The following is a 21,962-nucleotide window of genomic DNA, read 5'->3' on the forward strand; positions in this document are numbered from 1 at the left end:
GAGTGTATATCCGGGTTACGTGGGGGGGGAGGGCGGGGAATATCCGAACAGGCCCCGCCCTAGGGCGGGCCCATAATTGGGGGCGGGGCCTGGGCGAGAACGTGGCTGTTTAAGGCAGGTCCATGGCTCCTGTGCCACTATAAGTGTTTGAAATAGAGCCACAGTGACAGTGACTGTCTATCACTCTGATTATTCAAAAGAGGACGACAAGGCATTTTAGAAAGAACCTACTTGAGCCTCCCTCGTGGCGCGTGTACTGTGGGCTGAAGCTTTAAATCGCCTGCCCTGGGGCTTCCAAGGTGGGCGGGGCTGATGCAGAAGGAGGAATGTCATTTAATTCGTTTTGCTGGCCTTGTGATAGTTTAAACCAGAGCTACTCAAACTGTGGGTCTCACCCCCTTGGGGTTGGAATGACCCATTCACAAGGTTTGCATATCAGATAGCTTGCATATCAAATATTTACATTACCATTCATAACAGTAGCAAAATTAGATATGAAGTAGCAACAAAAATAATTTCATGGTTAGGGGTCCCCACAGCATGAGGAACTGTATTTAAGGGTTACAGCATTAGGAAGGTTGAAAAAACACTGGTCTAAATGGTTATGTGTTGATGTGTAGATTATTCTTTGCTCTATTCACCATCCTCTCTGAAGCTGTGAATCAGCATTACCTGATCCGGAGTTTTACTAGGGAAAACACTGAAGGATTCTCTCCTTTCCAAAGAGATTTTAGCACCACCCTCTGTACAGAATTGTTAAGGGGGAAGAATTGCTGGACCAGGACCATTTGGTTTAAAGTACATCTAGATTACATCATTATGAGCCAATCAATGTCCACCAAATGTGGTATAATACAGATGTATTTAAGAGAAATAACTGCCTTCTACAATAACATCTATCATTGATAATAACATTCTCAATTTTAGTATTTAATATTCAGAAGTTTCTCTTCATTTTTGAAAGTACATATGATGATATACTAACTAGCCAGGCATAGTGGCTCATACCTGTAAAACCAACATTCAGGAAACCAAGGCAGAATGAATGCTGTGAATTTGAGGCTAGCCTGAGCTACATAAAAGTCCCAGGCCAGCCCTGGTTAAAGAATGAGATTTGGTCTCAAAAACAAACCAGTACATAAAAAGTGCAACTCCTATATGCTGAAATATTTATATAAAAATCAAAATCCAACCCATTTTGCTCCTCAGTTAAAAAGCATTGGTGTTAACTGGATTTTAATATTGATCACTTTAAAAACTACAAGTATCCAAACTTGTGAGTATCCATTATTTGTTGATAAGTCCTATGGAGTTTGACCTTTATGTTTCTGTACTGATCAGGCACTTCTAGAATTTACCCATAGTTAGTTTGCATGATTTTTCCTTCCTGATAACTAGCTTAAAAGTAAGGCCATCTGAAAACTAGCCACCCAGCTGACTTGGTAAAAGGACAGCACCTCAAGCACTGACAGCCAGAGAGCCTAAGGAACCAGCATGATGCCACACAGCCATCCGCTTTTAAACAGATCTGGAAGTGAGGTCATAGAATAGCTGTCGACCCCACTCCAGCATGAAGATAAAGGCTGAGCTCAGTTCTGTAGGCTAGGCTACCTCAGCTGACATTCACCAACCAACCAACCAACCAACCAACAAAACAAAACAAAACAAAAAAAACTGAGATGGGTAGTATGCAGGAAAAGCTCAAAAGTCTGGGAAGTCTGGTGACATTTATCAGAATAAGTTGAACAGTGCTTTGCAGGGATTTTAGAAAGACTTTAGGGGTGTATTCACTAGGGCACTCTACATTGCATCAGTGGGGTCACTAGGGGAGACAATAATAGGTACTTGAGCATTTCTGCCACAGGAAAGGTATCTATGACCAGAGGAAGAAAGGGCCAAGGCACAGAAAAGGAGTTTAAAAACCATTTCTCTAAGAGATACTTCAGTATTTGGTGATAAGTGATGTTAGATAATGATAGAATAATAAGAGAAAGTATGAGCTGAAGAAAACATTTATTTAAATACATTCCAAATGTTATGGGAGGGGGTGTTGCTAAGGATTGAACTCAAGGTTCCCTCATTCCTCAAGAGTTCCTGGGGTAAATAAGTGTGGGGGCTGGTCTTCTACAAGAGACCATGGAGGAGTGCTGCTCACTGGCTTGCTCTTCATGGCTTGCTCAGCCTGCTTTCTTTCCTTTTTTTTTTAAATTACCTTTTTTCATTTATTTTACATACCATCCACAGTTTCCCTTCCCTCCTCTCTTCCTGTTCCCTCCCCACACCTCTGGTCTACTCCACCCCCCCACCCCCCCCCCCACCCCCCCCCACCCCGGTGCCCCATCCACTCCTCCATTCAGAAAGGGGCAGACCTCCCATGGGAGTCAACAAAGCATGGGACATCAAATTAAGGCAGGACCCAGCCCCTACCCCTGCATCAAGGGTCGGTGAGGCATCCCAGCATGGGAAATAGGTTTCAAGAAGCCAGCTCATGCGCCAGGGACAGGTCCTGGGCCCACAGTGAGGGTTCTCACAAACAGACCAAGCTACACAACTGTCACCCACATGCAGAGGACCTAGGTCGGTTTCATGCAGTCAGCCTGCCTTCTTATAGAACCCAGGACCAACAGAACAAGGATGGCCCCACCCACAGTGGACTGGGTGATCCAGTGACCATTAGAATGACTGACAGACAGCTGGTCAGGTCTGTGGGCAGGCTGCCTCTGCTTCCCTTCTTCATAACCTCTCGTTTCCTCAGGCTCTTGCCACTGACCTCTGGGCCGTGTAGTATGGAATGCTGAGCATACTCTGTGACATCATTTTCCTGCCCATTTAAAAACACTGGCCTTTAGGGGACAGGGCCCACATCCCTGTTTTTCATGGCTTCACTAGCCTATGAGGCTATTCCAGCTGGAATGCATGCTGTGGGCTTAATGTGTTTAAATAAAAGCCAGTTATTGAGTTTATCGCAATGCTTAATTCTTGAGGGCAATGATCTAGTCTTCCTTTGTAACTTCCTTGCTATCTGACACATAACTCACTAGATAATATTGTTCACTGAGTACATGATGCCATGATGCTTTGTGATTGGAAAAGAGAGAGAGAATCTGCATGGATTACCACACATAGCAAGACCTGTCATATGTATTTTTTCTGCTGTCTTAAATTTTTAACTGGTCTTCACAAGTTGATAACAGTGGTCCAAGAGTGCCTATATTCTCAAGAAAACATAGATACCATATGTTACCATGCCAAGAAAAGCTGACCAGTCACTCTTGCAGACATGGAGAAGAGAAAGGTGATGAGAGGAGATGGAGTGTGCTTTTCTTTAAACAGTGGCTGGATGCTGTAATTACTGTTACCAAAGCCTTGCTCTTGCCACCATCTTTACTTCTTGAGTGAGAGGGGTTTGAATTAAGAAAACAATATCTCAAGGACAGGGAACTAGAAAAGTGAGATGAGAACTGGGAATGGTGGAGGCTGAGGCAGGGAAGCACAATGAGTTCCAGGCTAGTCTGAGTTACATAGTAAGTTCAAGGCCAGACAAGATTACACAGTAAAATCTTGTCAAAAGGAGGAGGAGGAGGAGGAGGAGGAGGAGGAGGAGGAGGAGGAGGAGGAGGAGGAGGAGGAAAGAAAGAAAGAAAGAAAGAAAGAAAGAAAGAAAGAAAGAAAGAAAGAAAGAAAGAAAGAAAGAAAGAAAGAAAGAAAGAAGAAAACTTGAGATGGCTTTGAAAAGGGAAAGGAGAGTAAAGTGGGGTCTTGACAAAGCAAATCCAAGGGAAAGGATCCTTAGAGAAGCATCAGCTCTTAGAGTCAGGAGCGGAGGGTGAATCAGTTTGTGAAGTCTCTGTACTGTCCTCCTAAGTTTACACTGAACATAAGCAGCACAAAATGAGGTCATATTATCATAGCTGCTCTGGGTGTCAGCATAAGCCTAGAATCCCCTCTAGAGGGGAACCTCAATTGAGGAGTTGCCTCCATCAGATTGGCCTGTGGGCATGTCTGAGAGGCATTTTTAAAAGTTGCTAATTGGGGCTGGAGAGATGGCTCAGAGGTTAAGAGCACTGACTGCTCTTCCAGAGGTCCTGAGTTCAACTCCCAGCAACCACATGGTGGCTCACAACCATCTGTAATGAGATCTGGTGCCCTCTTCTGGTCATACATGCTGTATACAAAATAAATAAATAAATCTTTAAAAAAAAAAAAAAAAAAGTTGCTAATTGATGTGGGAGGGTCCATCCCACTGTGCATAGTGCTATCCCTGGCTAGGTGGGGCTTGGCAGGATAAGAAAGCTAACTGAGCAAGCCACTGGAAAACAAGTCAGTAAGCAATGTGCCTCTATGGTCACCACTTCAGCTTCTGACTCCAGTTTCTTGTACTCGAGCCTTCACTAGCTCCCTTTGATGATGGGTGGTATCCGACACCAACTGATAGGGCTTGGGTCATGGAACCCTGACTAGGGGCAGCAAGGGAACGAAGAAAGGACAGACAGACACACACACACACACACACACACACACACACACACACACCTCCAGGAAAGCTTGGGTCAGGTGGTATGGTGATGCAATATTCTGAAAGCATCCATTACATTCTAAGAGATTGGAACTTTTGTTAGGCCTAACAGTCAGAGTTGGTTAATACTACACCTTGAGGTCATTTAAGGCTTAAGATTGCTATCCTACTGCATACTTAGTCTGTTTAACCTCTCTTTAAGAGAATAATTTAACAACCGTGCTTGCCTTGGATTTCCCATGTAATCAACTTTCACAACTTAAGCCAATGCATAGGGGCAATCTTAAGTTGTATGTCTGTGGTGGTTTGAGAATGGCCCCCAGAGGCTCATATGTTTGAACATTTGGTCACTGGTTAGTGGAATTGTTAAGTAACTATTAAGAGGAGTGGCCTTGTTGGAGGAGGTATGTCACTGGAGGTTGGCTTTTAAGTGTCAAAAGCCCATGCCAGGCCCAGTCTCCAGTCTCTCTCTCTCCACTCTCCTACCTGCCTGTGGATCAGGATGTAATCTCTTAGGTATATCACAGACTTTGGTAGGAAGTCTCTGTAGGCAAATAATCTCAGCTGTTCAGCTATAAACATCTAGAAGAAGAAGGAATATATATATATATATATATATATATATATGTGTGTGTGTGTGTGTGTGTGTGTGTGTGTGTGTATAATTTTATACACATTTATTCATCATCATAAACACGTTTATACTTGAACCACAGGAAAACACGTGATACATTGCCTTTCTAAGCATGACTGATATATAGAACCAGCTTTGCGGATTTCCTATGTGTCCAAGACCTTAGAGTCTTCAACATGGCAGTCCCTATGTTGACAATACACAGTCACTCAGGACTTCGGTCACTCAGGCTTTGTTTGGTCTTTATGACAACCCATAGGATGAGACAAACCCTTTTCTCCACAAGTTATTTTTAGTCGTCTTTGGTGTTTATTAGAGCAACAAAAAGCAAACCAGAACAGAAATTGTTACTTAGAGTGTGGCATGGCTGTGACAGACCAGACTGTGTTGTTTTGGGGAGATGGAAAACCTGTTGAGTGCCCAGAGCTTTGTGGTTGTTCTGTGGGAACTTGGAAGATAAGAATGCTGAGAGAGGGCTGTAGAGATGGCTCAGTGGTTAAGAGCACTGACTGCTCTTCCAGAGGTCCTGAGTTCAATTCCCAGCACCCACATGGTGGCTGACAACCATCTGTAATGAGATCTGGTGTCCTCTTCTGGCCTGCAGGGACACATGCAGACAGAACATTGTATACATAATGAATAAATAAATCTTAAAAAAAAAGAATTCTGAGAGAAGTACAGGCAGTGGAGGCTTGGCTTGTGAGGTTTCAGAGAAAAGCAGACACCAGTGGGGCTGTTGGTGTGACATTTTCACGAGTTTGTGGAAGTGAAACCTTCTGTGCTATACTGAGACAATAGATGAAAAGTCCTCTGTGACTAAGGGACCAGAATCATTGAGGTAAAATCTTCAGGAACGTACTTCCTCAGGGTCAGCCCACATAAGCTGTGGGCCAGTGAAGGACAGGGCTTCAGTTCAGGGTGGCAGCTGAACTTGACAACGTATCAGTCTCCCACCTGGTACTGGTTTTGCTGGCATTAAAGCTTGTAACATTGAAGGAGTCATGGAGTCTTTGAAAAGAAGCCAGGAGCCTCCAAGATGCTGGAGATGCCAGGAACATGGGAAAACCACCCATGACAGTAGCAGCTGTGGAGTAGAGCCAGCCTGAGCCTGCAAGACCAGCTGTGCTCATCGTGGATTACAGAGCTGGAGGAGCAGGAATGCCTATGCCGCTTGGAACCCAGCAGATCACGAATGAGTTCCAGATATTGAACCCTGAGCTACAGGGTTAATTTACACTGTTTAATTTTGGTTTTGCTTTAATTTGATTAGAACTAACTTTAATTTGATTAGGACTAACCTAGTTCTTCCCTCTTAGAAGAAGAAAAGTATGTAACATTTGGATTTCATAGGAGCCTATGGTTAAGAGAGTTCAGATTTTTAAAGAGACTTGGACTTTTAAATTGTTGAAAATATTTAAAAAGTATTAACCTTTAAGTTGTAGTAGATTAAAATACAATGTAATAATAACATGAGCTCTTGGGAACAATCAATAAAGGAAAGGTTTTATATATATATATATATATATATTGTTTTTTCGAGACAGGGTTTCTCTGTGTAGCTTTGTACCTTTCCTGGATCTCGCTCTGTAGACCAGGCTGACCTCGAACTCACAGAGATCCGCCTGCCTCTGCCTCCCGAGTGCTGGGATTAAAGGTGTGTGCCACCACCGCCCGACAAAAGGTTTTATTTTAAGGTGAAGTGTTTATGTGTCAAAGTTAGCAAGGCATGGAATATCATATCTATGTATGTATACATGTATATGTATGTACATATATATGCATGTATGTATGTACTATATGTTAATAACATTTATATAGAATCTGTGGAGGGTGGTAGGCAAAGCAAAATGGAAATAGAGAAAACTGCAGAAAAGCAAAAGTTGTGTCAAATGGTTGTGAGTTCACTGCTGCTAGGTTGTCAGTATTTGTTAGAGCCGCCCTTCCCAGTAGGCCATTTTAGCAGTTACCATAGAAGACAGGGATGATTTACACAACCTTTACCAAAGGAATCATTATTTTGAAACTGTGGGCTTGTAGTTTTTGAATATAACTATGTCAGTGTATCTAAATATTTCTTCTCAGCAATTACCTTAAATATTTCTCCTTAAGACAAATTGATGGCAAACTAAACACTGAACTGTGCTACAAGGACTCTGTGAGAGAAATGGGAGGTTCCCTGGTTATGAGGAGATGGAGAAGCAAAAAGAGGCATGGAGACACAACAGGGCTAGGTCATCAATAGGAAAGGATTTTATCTTTTAAAAGTAGTGCAGAAATGTTTCTTGGCCAAGGTCAAATATACACGTATAAAAGCAAAGTAGAAGCTACGGGACTTTTCCTTTGTTCACTATTAGTCTTAATGGCAAATGACAATAAAAAAATGGTAAATATATGAGCATGCCTGTAGTAAGATTTGTGTGCTGGGCTCTGCTGACTTCCCATGGGAGACCTCAATTTGGGGGATGTGGGGATGCGAGGTGGCTTGGGAAAGAGGGCTGGAGGTGGGAGGAGGGAGGAGGGGGGATCTGTGGATAGTATGTGGAGTGAGTAGAAAATTTCTTAATAAAGAAAAATGAAAGAAAAAAAATATATGTATATATATAAAAGATTTCCAGGACTGATAATAAAAAAGAAGAGGCGTGGTGGCGGGGGAGGATGAGAGGAGGCAAGCGGCTGAGGTAAAGCCCCCAGCCCGCAAATAGGCACCCTCTGCCTAAACTACAATGTATCTGCCCCATCTCACACACAAAGCTGACTTCCACATTGTTCATTTTGATTTTCTTTACTGTGAGAGCATTTCATTGATGCCATTGTTCTGGCAAGTGTCTTCTTTCTTGAATGTAAGTACTTTGTGGGCTTTAAGAAGGCAGAGGATCCTTAGAAATAAATCAACATTAAAACAAGCCAGAACTCTGAGGCTGGGGACATGAAGTCAGAGAGTGTCCTTCATACAAACACATTGTTTGAGCACATAAAATTGTCACCTTTAGGAACCAGAGTTTATGCTCAAGCTTCTGGGTTTGGGGTGGTGGTCTCTGCAGCAGCTGGTGTGGAAAATTCTACAGCTCTACACTGTGGACTCACAGATCCTAACACACTTCCTCTTTTTACATTTATTCAGTGTGTGTGTGTGTGTGTGTGTGTGTGTGTGTGTTCATGTCACAGTATACATGAGAAGGTCAGAGGACAATTTGGAAGAAAGAAAGCTCTCTGCTTTCACTTTATGGACTCCTGGGATTGAACTGGGTTTTTAGGCTTAGAGGTAAGTACCTTATTTGCTGAACCATATCACTGGACTAATAAAATTACTCATTTGCTTATTACCCAGTCAGAATATATTTAAGCAATATTTCATTAAAATCTTTTCCACTAGTTAATAAAAAATGTACAATGTAAATGTAAGAACTGAAAAGAATGTGTCATTAGTGAAAGGCTTTTCTGCTCTTGTTTCTTTCCATAAAGAGACCATCCCAAGGAAGAAAAGAACATGGAACCCAGGTCTGCTACTAATGGCAGAGAAATTGCTTAGTTTCTTGGATCATGAAATAATTGGGTTTCTCTCAGGTTTATGAGATATTTGATATAAATCACTTAGAACAATATTTAGCTGTTAGATGTATATGGTTGTGCAAAATTGGTTTTGAATATTTTGTTCCTTATCTTGAGGTCAGTAAAATCAGTCTGTCTAGCAAATCTTCAGAATAAGAACTTGTATATTTTGCCAACTGGACTGGGCAAGTCAAAATTTGGTTTATACCACTGGCTGTAAAGTCTTCGGTAATAAATTGGATGTCTCTTACCAGTGAACAAATATACAAATACATGTGGAAATACACATGCAACATTAAATCGTCATCAAGCATGGTTTGGTGTGGTCGATAATAATCAAACTGATGAAAAGGACAGTAGAAGCAGAACTTGAGCTTCGCAAATGCACAGTTTCTGTGTCTCCATCACTGACTTTCCCTCCTAGTGCTGCCAGGCGGCTGCCGCTTTACTCCGAGGTCCCATCTGTTGTAACTGCACTAAACTGCCTCTGTCCTGTAACCCTTGCTGTTTTCTTTACTGACAGATCCCCATTTCTGTGAGCAAGGTAGGTGTGTGTCCAGTGTTACTTGGGTAATGGTATTCATCTTGTTCTCATTTCTTTGACTTCTTTGAAGCTTGAGCATGGCCATATAACCCAATTCTAGTCCTTGATTCTGAAGAAAAGATCACTGCCGAGCTAACATTAGCACGACAGCCAACATCTTAAGGAAAACTAAGAGAAGGGGAAACAGAAGGAAGAAAGGAAGGAGAGAGAGAGAGAGAGAGAGAGAGAGAGAGAGAGAGAGAGAGAGAGAGAGAGAGAGAGAGAGGAGAGAAAGAGAGACCACTCCAAGCCATTTATTACTATGAAAAAGAGGAACACTGAATATACTTTACAATTTCTTTGAAACTTTTTTCTTTAACTATGTGCTTCTAAACTATGTTAGATAATTTCTGTCACTAGCTCACAATTTGGCACACAGGTATATTAATTTACTTCTGTTTTCAGTTTCTAGGGATTTTCCTTCATGAAGTCTGGCTACAGAAGACCACCAGTTTTGTTTACAAATATGTAGGGGAAATAAATTATCTCTTACCTCTTCTGTTACTCCATTCAAGCTCCTAAGGAATGCTTGAAAAACTGTACATTCAGCTGGTATAGTCTCTCTACTTTTTATTCAGTCCTCCAGATTCAAACATAAATATATATATTTTTGTTCATATGCAATATACATACATGTATGTATATTGTTCACACACACATTCTGGTTCATATATAAACATATATATGTATATATATTCTTGTTCATATACACACATATATTCATATTCTTGTTCACAATACTCATGTATATTCTTGTTCATATACACACATATACATATATTCTTGTTCATATATACATGTATATATTTTATTATTCATATACACACATATTCTTGTTGATATACAGTATATTCTTGTTCATATGCACACATATATTCTTGTTCATATATTCACATGTATATATATTCTTGTTCATACACACTCATGTGTTTATACACAAACAAGAAAGTCATACTGCTCTTAGATTAGTAATTAGAAATGTTCTTATGGTGGAAGAGTTCTCTATCAAACTTGAATGAATAACAACTTTATCACAAATCAAAACATTGTCAAAGAAGTGAAAGCATTTATAGGTAATCCTATTTTCTTAGCATATTGTTAATAATTAGTCAACTTGCTGTTAATTAAACGGCATCTTACATTATCACCTTTGCCTGAAAATATTCTAAGTAAATTTTCTGAAAGTTCATCATTCACTCCATGAAGCACATACCCCTTCTAAAATTGTATGGTTAGATGTAGAATGATCAGTGAGCCCCAGAGACCATCTCTAGAGATGTAAGTGCTAAGTAATAATAAGGACAGTGTTTAGATGACAGAATGATTCGATGGAGGGAGATGATGCTTATGTTTCTCGTGTCCTGTAGAGGTTTTGAAAGGTTATGCTGGTATGGCTATGGTGACATTTCAAATGGATTTTAGTTTAAATTAATCTAACAGAGAAAACATAGTCTATTGTTAATCTATTTCCAGGAGTTTATCATCCACTCCATGAACCACACACTCCCTTCTAAAATTACATAATTAAATGTGGAATGATCAGTAAGCCCTCTGCTTCTGACATTCTTTCTGCTCTATTTTTGTGCCATTCCTTGAGTTTTGGAGGGGATATGTAGGTCTTCCATTTAGGACTACCTATCACTTCTGTGAGTTACCAATGCTCTTCCTCTCTTTTCCATTTTGAAAGGGTCTGTTTTTCCTTTTCCAGATACTTCTTCACCAGATTGCCTGAAAACAGCTTCTAATCTGCCATTTTACCAGGAGGACTTACTGAATAGATTCTGGGATAAGTCTCCTGTCAATGGTTCAGACAGGCTTTGCTTACCCATCTTAGGAAACTCTTCCTACAACCAAGGGTCCTGCATCAATGACCATTACATTGCTCAGCTGCAATAGTGTGGACACTTTCTCATTTACATGAGGTACCTATGATCCCCTTTGGTATTAAGTAAAAAGAGCTCAGAGGCTCTCCCTTAGGCTCCCATGAGTTGTCAGACTTCTACTCCTTAGTGTTCACCCCTGATAGCACTTGGGTGTTAGCTCCTTATGGGAAGTGTCAGGTCTGCAGGGTCAGATTACTTGGAATGTGGCCTGGACACCATATGGAGGTTTTCTAGTCACCCTTTGATCATCCTTAGGGCTTACAAGGACTTAGAGACCCTGGGAGAGTCAAGGATAGAACTGAAGGGAAATTTATAGCTTTTGCTTAGTCTTTACTGCTGGCCCTGCTACTGCAGAGGGCATAAACCACGTAAATCGCATAGTTGCTGATAATCTGGTTCAAACAGGTTCTCAATCTCCAGTTGAGATGTCTCCAGCCTTTTGTTGGAGAATATCATTTAAAGTGTGTTTCATTTTTTTTCCTACTGTTTTTCTTAACAATTAAAAGATGAGTTTGATTAAATAAAATTAATGAACCAGCAGAAGACTGAGTCAGCAAGTAGCTGACAGGAGGTGGTAAGGAGGAACCATGTGTAGCAAGGATTTTTTAAATGGAGACTGAGAAAAGGATGGTGAGTTTTTTGTTTTTGTTTTATTGTTTTGTTTTTTTTGGGGGGGTGTTTTGTTTTTTGAGACAAGGTTTCTCTGTGTAGCTTTGGTTACTGTCTTGACCAGGCTGGCCTCAAACTTAGAGAGATCTGCCTGGCTCTGCCTCCCTTTTGAAGACACCAGCAAAGGGAGAATGTTAGCTACTGACTATTCAGCCTCTCTGAATGAGCAGAATTCTACCTAAACCACTGAATCTGAGTTCTTTAGATTTAGATAAGCTCCCTTAGTAGCTTTGAAAGAGTCAGTTCCTGAGGGAACAAAATCCCCTCAAGCTGAGGCCCTTGTGGCCAAAGCCATTGCTTAAGGGGCAGCCACCGTAGATAATAAAAAAACTGTTTACAACAATTGTCGCCCAACGGCTGATAGAACCATGTGGAAGGAGGATTCATGCCAGCCAGCTCTGCTGCATCTGCCATTTGGGGCTCTCCACACTAGCAGTTTGCAGCTGCTTGCCCAGAGAAGTCAACAGAATTGGTGAGAGACTTGGGAAATCCTTTAGGAGAGTAGGAGAGAGTTAAAGAATATTGAAAAGAATTTTTTTCTATGCTAAGATTGGGACACAACAATGCAGGGTGCAAGGGCTCTCTATACTGCTACCTTAGAAGCCTTTAAGTTAGAATCAGAATATGGAGATTAATGATTTAACTAACACTGATATAATACCAATAATACATACTATCAATATGGTAATTGATATCAATAATAGCCTTGGTGGGTTTTTTATGCTAAATATGACAAGTGAATTAATAGGATGCAGGCCTCAGAAAAAAGAAAGAAGAGAAATGCTCAGACACAGACAGAGGAAATTAGAGCAGAATTCACCACACTATTGCATTGTGAAACTGGAGAGGAATGGTCTAAGGTTATTAGAACACCAACTTTAATTATCCAATTACTGTTCAACAACAACCACCAGATGATGTGTAGCCCCAAAGCTATGTGCAAGTTAATTGGAATCTTGTAGATATGTAAGACTTAAAGAGATTTAAGAAAGCAGTAGTCTCATATGGTATGCATTCACTATTTGTAAGAGAGACGTTAAATTCATGGGCAATTAGGAATAAAATTATTCCACAATATTGGAAGGATTTAGTTTCAGCAGAATTAGAAACTGGTCCTCAATTACAATGAAGAACTTGGGGGAGAGAGGAAGCCAGGGCCCTGGAACAATGAGGTAGAGCTAGAGGTCATGAGATTTCCCAAGACCAAATTCTTGGTGAGGGTCAGTATGCTGATTTGCAAAGATAGTGTATGTTGGATGATAACACCCTGATTTTTTTTCCAGAAAGTGTTATTTATTGTATTTGATACTTTTCTCAGTGCTGTGAGACAATAGCTGATAAAAGTAACAGGAATAAAAGGAATTAATTTGGCTCCCAGTTTTAGGGGATACAGTCCACTTTAGCAGGGAAAGCGCAGCAATGGAAGATTCAGTGTCTGGTACCATTGTGTCTTTAGTCAGAAAACAGAGAGAGATGAATGCCCCGTGCTTATGCTTTCTCCTATTTCCTATCCATTATCTTGGTCCCTAGCCCATAGGCTGATACTACTCTCAAGATTTCCTCTTTTCCCCTTATTCCATTCAGGCCCCCACCCTATGATACAGTGCCACACTATGATATAGGAGTCGTACTGAAACCCCCACATCCAAGGTGGATCTTCACGTATTAGTTAGTTCTCTAGAAACACCCACACAGACACCCAGAGACTTCTTTACTAATCTTGTAAATGCATCTCAGTCCAAACAAGTTGATAACAAAGATTAAGGATCACAAACACCATCCTGTTTCCACATTTCCTTCCTTCTCATCTGATTGGAAGAAAACACATTACAAATAGGTAAATAGTGGCCATTCTGATTTTATGTCATATAACAGCTTTGAAAGTGTGGACAGGGTTGAAGAATCAGGAAAGAGGACTGAATAATTTACTAAAATTATACAAGGCCCGAAAAAAGCTTTCACTGATTTTTTTTTTTTTTTTGGTTTTTTCAAGACAGAGTTTCTCCATGTAGTTTTGGTGCCTATCCTGGATCTTGCTCTGTAGACCAAGCTGGCCTCGAACTCACAGAGATCCGACTGGCTCTGCCTCCCAAGTGCTGGGATTAAAGGTGTGTGCTACTGCTGCCCAGCAATTTCACTGATTTTTTTTTTTACCCAAATTAACATCAGTTGCAAATAGAGTGATATCTGGTCTAGATGCTAGACAAATATTAATTGAAACTTTGGCTTTTGAAAATGCTAATGTAGAATGTAAAAGGGTGATTAGATCTCTAAGGGCAAGACCAGTACCCATAGAAGAATGGATCAGAAATACAGTAGGTATTTGCTCCAATACTTCTAATGATGATACTTGGATAGGAGTACTGCTTTCTAAAAATACAAAGAAAAATCAAAATGTTAGGTGTTTTAATTGTGATAGACAGGGACATCTGAAAAGGGAGTGTAGGCAAGGTGTTCCTAGATACAATATTTATTCTAGAAATAATTTAAATAGAAGGTCCCAGCCTTCTGAAATATGCAGAAGATGTGGCAAAGGCTAGCACTGGACTAATGAATGGAGATCAACAAGTGACAGGTAGGGTAACCCTTTGCCATTGGTGAATGCCCTGAAGGGACTCTCACAGGCTCCAATATCAAATGTAATTCAAGCATTACCTGCCAGCATTGGAGAAAAACCTCCACAAAATGATTAATTGATTGAATGCCTGTTGTTAAAAACCATACTGATCTGGATGCCAGAATAGCTTTAGAAGATAAAACAAAATTTTCAGGAGGAACCATGAAGCAAATATTTTAGCAAACTTCTATAAATGATCAAATACCAAAGTTAAAAGTAAGAATAAATGGCATAGAAATTGAGGGTTTGGTTGACACAGATATGGATATAACACTAATTGCACCAAAATCATGGCATCCAGGTTGGCCTCTTTAGGAAGTAAATGTTCAGCTTTTAGGAATTGGCAGTTTATCTCAAGTAAAACAAAAATAAGATGGGTTGAATGTATAGGTCCAGAAGGACAAAGAGGAAAAATAAAGCTATATGTGGCTAATATAGCAATGAATTTATGGGGACATGATTTACTACAGGAATGGAATACTCAGATTAACATCTCCCCAATATCAGAAACAAACTATAAAATGAGGAATGCTTCTGAGAGAAATATCAAAAAATACTATCAAGGACAATCACAGACCATTTAAGCTGTATATAAGCAGGGCACCACAGCTATTGGTATTTCAAAGGTACCAACAGCCTTACCTTTAAAATGGCTGACCAACAAACCTGTTTGGGTGGAACAATGTTCTTTGACATCAGAAAAATTACAGGTCTTTGAAAGCTGGTACAGGAGCAGTTAAATGCTCAACATATTGAAGAATCAACCAGTCCTTAGAATTCTCCAGTATTTATTATTAAACAGAAATCTGGAAAATGGAGAATGATAACAGACCTAAGAGCTATTAATAAGGTGATTCAGCCAGTGGGCTCTTTACAGTCTGGAATTCCCCTGTTTTCTCTGTTACCTAAAGGATGGCCTATTGGTTGGGGATTTAGCTCAGTGGTAGAGCGCTTGCCTAGCAAACTCAAGGCCCTGGGTTTGGTCCTCAGCTCTGGAGAGTGAGTGGGAAGGATGGCCTATTATAATGACTGATTTGAAGGATTGTTTCTTCACTATACCTTTACCACAAAAAGATAGAGAAAAATATTCTTTCATGGTGCCTATTTATAATAATTCTCAGCCTGTTGAGAGGGGGATGTGGGGATGTGGGGTGGTTTGGGAGGGAGGGCTGGAGGGTGGGAGAAAAGAGAAGGGGGCATCTGTGGGTGGTATGTAGAGTGAGTAGAAAATTTCTTAATAAAGGAAAATGAAAAGAAAAAAAGAGACATCAATGGAAGGTTCTCCCACAAGAGTGGTTAAACAGCCCCACCCTGTGCCAATATTTTTTTGACTTCAAAAATTGTTGGGTGACATTGCCCATCTATGACTCACTGTTGGAGTAACAAATAAAGAACTGAGTAATTTGTTTCAAACTTTAAATGGTGACAAGGACTTAAATAGTCCAGGAGAATTATTAGCTGAAGCCAAGAGAGAATTGACTTTGGTGGAAAAGAAATTACAGGATACTCATGTGGGTCCTTTGGATCTGGAGCTTGATTGCATTCTGGTTATTTTACCCTCTATGCATTCCCCTACAGGGATTTTAATACAGAGGTAAAATACTATCTTAGAGTGGATTTTTTTACATACAGAGTACAAAATTAAAGACATATGTGCAAAAAGGTTTCTGAATTGATTCTAAAAGGAAAATTAAGACTTTGTCAGTTGGCAGGAATGGACCCAGCAGAAATTGCAGTACCTTTTACTAATGATGAAATTGCTTCATTGTGGGCAGAAAATGAAAATTGGCAAAGAGCTTGCAATAATTTCTTGAGAGAGATAAGTAACAATTATCCAAAAAGCAAGAGATTTTGGCTTACACAAAAAACTAATTGGGTTTTATTTTACCTCATATACTAAAGGTACCCCAATTTCTGGAGCCCCTACATTTTATACTGATGCAAATAAGTCATGAAAGGCTTGGTATAAGTCAGGAAAATTAAGTAAAGAAGCTTAAAGTCCTCATGATTCAGTTCAGAAATCAGAATTATAAGCTATTCTCATGGTATTATTAGATTTTTCAGAACCTCTTAATATAATTACTGACTTTCAATATGCAGAAAGAGTTATGTTATATAGTGAAACCACTTAAATTCATTATTTATACACTTACAGGAAATAGAAATAGGAATCATCTCATATATATAACACATCAGATACCACATGGGTCTGCCAGGCCCTCTAGCACAAGGTAATGATGAAATTGACTAGTTATTAATAGGAAATGTGCTTGAGGCCTCAGAGTTTCATAAAAAGCATCATGTCAATAGCAAGAGTTAAAAAAAAAGGAATTTTCCATCACAAGGAAATTACATCACAAGAAAATATCCTACTTGTTCCTTGTATAACCAAACTCCACTACCTGTAGGAAGTAACCCAAAGGGTACTCAAAGAACTAAAATTTGGCTAATGGATGTTATGGTGGTATTTTATTTGTACTGAAATGTGATTTTAATTGTATGTTAATAAATAAAGTTGCCCGGGGGTCAGAGTTATTAGAGCGATAGCAAAAGCTGGGTGGTGGTGGTGCACACCTTTAATCCCAGCACTTGGTAGGCAGAGCTAGGTAGATCTCTGTGTGTTCAAGGATACAGTCAACAGACAGTGACGAGGCAGTCATGTGGTTGGTTTTACAACCAATGAGAAGGCAGAACAGAAAGTCTATATAAAGACAAACAGACAGGAAGTAGGTCTCTTTTGGAGAGGTCTCTTGGCTGAAGAGGCTAGCTGCAGCAGGTAGGTAAGGCTCTTAGCTCTGATCTCTTGGCTTTCTTCTTTGCATTGGTTCTGTGTTTCTTATTTAATAAGACAGTTGGTTACATCTATAGGATGTGTTTCATTTTGCAGAATTTAGAAAATTAAAATATGTACACCATACCATAGATACATATTCAGGATTTCAATGGACAACTGCTTTGAGTTTTGAAAAGGTTCATTCTATTATTACACATCTATTAGAAGCAATGGCCATTATGGAAATACCTGTACAAATTAAGACTGACAATACTCCAGCATATGTGTCTACTAAAATGAAATAGTTTTTTGAATATTATAACATAAAGCATATTATAGGTGGACCACACAACCTCACAGGACAAGCAGTAACAGAAATGTCTAATCTAACTTTAAAAGAAATGATTAATAAACAGAAGGGAATAACAAAGACTCCCAGAGATAGACTCCATAATTCCTTATTAACTTTATATTTTCTAAATGCTAATGAGAAAGGAGCAACAGCTGCAGAGCAATATTGGATAACAGAAAAAAAGTGAGTTAAATCAGTCTATGCATTTTAAGATATATTAAACTCAGAATGGAAACCAGGATATGTGTTATGTTGGGGGAGAGGTTTTGCTTTTGTTTCCATAGGAGAAGAAAAACTATGGATGCCATCAAGATTGATAAAGAATAGATTTGAACAGGAGAGTCTTCCTGATGAGGAGAGGAGATAGCTAAAAGTTAAATTGGCTTAAATGTATAGCATATTTTCAACAGGAAAAAAAATTCATATGTCTTCCTAAATTTTTGTTTTGTTGTCCTTTACAACTATAAAAGGTAAATGGTCATTTTGTAGTCCCAATTTAAGTAAACTTTAAAGCTGGCTGTAGGATTGGAGCATGGCTCTCTCTTTCTCTAAACCTAAGCATGTTTGTTAAAGAAAAATCCAAAACCTCTGTCTATGTCAGAGGAGCCATCTGAAGTGGGACAGAAGAAAACCAAAATTTAGGGACTTTTCTATTGCCAATAATCTCAGGTCCTTTTGTTTTATTTTAACTAATTAAAACTTTTCATAGATATAAGTATTAGCTCTAAATTTATAAGACAATTCTGTATATGACATTTAAAATGTCTAAGTTTTCAGCAGTGAACAATAACCATTCATAACAGTAACCTTTGATGTCTCTAATAGAAGATGAGGCCCCACAATGATGATTCTATAGAGATTGTGGTAATGCCGTTAAGAGGACAAGCACCACTCAATATCAGACTACATACTACTCAGGACAACTCTGAAGTTGCTTGCTGAGAGGGCCCAACCTTATAAGATACTTTAGTCAGGATTTCAGATAAGACTGTACAACAAATGTTGCAGTTGGTTTTCTCAGGACTTGGCCAATATTTTTATTTTTTCAGGGTATCATCACCCCAGACGACAGGAAGTAATTTTGGGGACATGATGCCCACATTCCTAAGATGTGGGGAGAATAGTATTTGGTAATATAGTGAGTTATGGATGATTGTCATCATTTGTAGGGGTTGTTTATTAATTGATACTGGTATTGGCAAAGGTGGAAATTACACAAATAATATTACATTCAGAGATCTCTTTGAAAAGAAGAAGAAAGTGGGATATAGGAATGATAAGATAGAAGTGTAGATTATTGAATCTACTTTAAATAATAGGATTGATTATTGAATCTACTACAAACTAATGGGCAACTATTGATCTCAAATATTTTGTATTTATAAGGAATTTTGTATATTAACAAAAATTTAAGGTAATTTTTGTTGCAACATACTGTATGTGTGTTTCTGTTCTTGTTTGGGGGATTTTTGTATATTGATAAAAATTTAAGGTTATTTTTGTTACAACATATTGTATGTATGTTTCTATATTTGTTTGAGGTATTCTGCCTCTGCAGTTCATTTGGAAATGTAGGGTGAAGTTCTAGTTTTTGAATGCTATTATTATAAACTATATAAGATAATTAGGAAATATCAGTTAGTGGTTATTTATTTATAACAATCAAAATTGTAGATATGTTAGGTATGCTTTCCAGATTATATAGAGATACATTATAGATAGATAGATGGTCTTCAAACCTTTCAAAGACCTACAGAATATGGCATTTAAAATGTTTTGTTAACTTAGGGCTTTACATGTCAATGAGACACAGCTGCTCCTGGCAGCAGCAATTTACTTCAGAGATAATGGGCATCAAAGAAACTCCCTATGAAGTTTGCTTTCAGTATGTCAAGGCTAGCCATTTGGGCAAGAAGCTGCTCCTACCTGGACTGCTTGACAGTATGTTATATAAACTGGACATGCAGGACTCACAAGAAAGTGACCACTGAACTTTGCCACAACAAGGCAGGATGGTCCTTTAGGGTGCATGTTTCACAGAAGAAATTGTCAGACATTCTGAAGGACACAGAGGAAAGTGACTGACAAACTTTGCCAATGTAGATGGGATAGTCTTTCAAGTTTCCCACTTCATTGAAAAGTCTACCAGATACTGTGGGCCTGTAGGTTAAAGATGGATGCCCCAACATTGCAGAAAAACTTTGAGTGACTGTCCAGGTAGTCAGATGTCTCTGTCACTTCTAGAGTTTTTGAAAGTTGTTTGCAATGCACTTTTTGCTTATTTAAATAATATTATATCATTCTGGAGCCTTTGATAGAGTTGAAGACTAGATAGTTATAATTGCAGTTTTCCTTAGATATGATAGGAAGTAAATTCGGTATAGAATTTTGGATTTAATAAGATAGCATAGATTATGGAGTGTTTTCTTTACTTTATCAGACACAAATGAATTGGAACTCAGTACATTGTGAATGTAATTTTTACTTGATATTTTTTCTTATTATATACAGTCTTATTATATAAAGGTTAAAACCTTTCATTTTTGTTTAGAAAAAAGGGGAGGGGAATGTTGGGGAATATTATTTAAAGTGTATGGCATTTTTTTCATACTGCTTTATTAACAATTCAAAGATATGCTTGATTGAATAAAATTAACCTAAGAACAGGAGGCTAAGTCAGCAAGTAGCTGACAGGAAATGATAAGGAGGAACCATGTGTAGCAAGGGTTTAAGTATGGGCTGAGAGAAGGAGGAGGGAAAGGTTAGCTGCTAGTTATTCAGCCTCTTAGAGTGAGCAGAATTCCACCTAAAACATTTAGTACTCTGAAAGAGTCAGTGCCTGAGGGAACAAAACTCCCTCAGGCTGTAGCCCTTGTAGCCAAGCTGTTGCTTATGGGGCAGCCACTAGATAATAAAAAACTTAACTACAGCCTTTTATCTTGAGTATGTAGGAGTGGTACTATTGGTGGGGTATTCATAACAAAGACAAGCTTTTTGCTTCAAATTGGGTACCACCTTTGTGGTCTTAGGGCAAGCAAATGCTACACTATCACTTGATACTAGGAAACATAATTTGTAAGCATATCTACAGTTCTATAAGCTCTCTTCAAGATTCAGGGAGGAATCAGGAGCTAAGGCATAGGTGCAAGCCATTAAGCTCTAACACTAGGAACTTGAAAACTCCTACTGCAGTCCCACAATATAATGCCACAATTTCTTCTTCCACATCTGATGAGTTGCTTGGTCACACATCAGTTGAATACCTTCATGGAGGAAATATCCTTTATTAAGGTGCATGAAAATTTGGACAAAATTAAAATGGATAAAGAATTTAAAATATTTGGATCTGGTTAACAGGCAGAAGTCAGGACTCCCTGTGGTCACTACACTTTTAACCTCAATGTGTCTTATTCTATATTCACTTAGTATTAATCAAGGCTGATGTTTGCCTTGCTACAGCTACATACTAATACTGTTTTGTTCATTTGTTCATTCTTCTTTTCCTACCTTCCTCCTTTCATTCCTTCCTCTGTCAGTTGTTTATAACATGAGAGTACTATGTAGGCTGGGATAACCTCAAACTTGAGATCCTCCTTCCTCAGCATCCTGAGTACTCTGAAATACTGCAAATAGCTGTGGGCACTATGTAGAGTATATAATAGCTGTTTTTATAGCATACTCCTTTGTAATATTTGGAGCACTTGCCATAACAACTGTTTAATTTTTTTTAACTATTACCACCAGTTAAAATCTGGTATTAGTTAATTTTCTGTTGACATAAAAAATACTATGAGCAAGGCAACTTATGGAAGAGTTTATTTTGGCTTATGGTTCTGTTGGGATAAGAGTCCTTCAGGGTGGGGAGACATGTCAAAAAGCAGCAGACATGAGGGCAAGAACAGGAAGCTGGTTGATCACATTCTCAAACTCAAGCACATAGCATTGAGAGTAAACTAAAGTAGGATAGGGCTGTGAATTCTCAAAGCCTGCTGGCAGTGACATGCTTCCTCCAGGCAAGCTACACCACCTCCTCAAACAGCGCCACCACCTGGGAACCAAGTGTTCAAATACATGAGCCTATGAAAGACATTTCTAATTCAAACTACCACAGATATTCTGTTGAAAAATCTCATTGGTTCTAATTATTTCTCTTTAATCCATGAATATCCAATTTAATTCATCATCCCACATCAACATACGTTTTATATTTAAATAGTAAAAACCAAAAATGTGAGGGAATCATTTTAAAATCTCTATTTTATTCTATACTTCCCAAACACTTAAATTTTAATTAAACAATTAACTGCCAAACAAATAACAGCAGTAGCAATAAAAACTGCCTTTAAAAAACTAGAAGAAAATATCAATGTATACTTACTTATCATC

The 21,962-nt window shown here is 38.9% G+C and overlaps 1 pseudogene; it reads right to left on the minus strand.

Moving 5' to 3' along the window:
* Positions 1-21,962, minus strand: part of LOC128097067 (bone morphogenetic protein receptor type-1B-like) — a 58,847-nt pseudogene that overhangs the window by 192 nt on the left and 36,693 nt on the right.

This window comes from Peromyscus californicus, unplaced genomic scaffold (genome assembly GCF_007827085.1).
Source record: "Peromyscus californicus insignis strain IS unplaced genomic scaffold, ASM782708v3 Scaffold_5__1_contigs__length_169319896, whole genome shotgun sequence".
NCBI classification, from domain to species: Eukaryota; Metazoa; Chordata; class Mammalia; order Rodentia; family Cricetidae; genus Peromyscus; species Peromyscus californicus.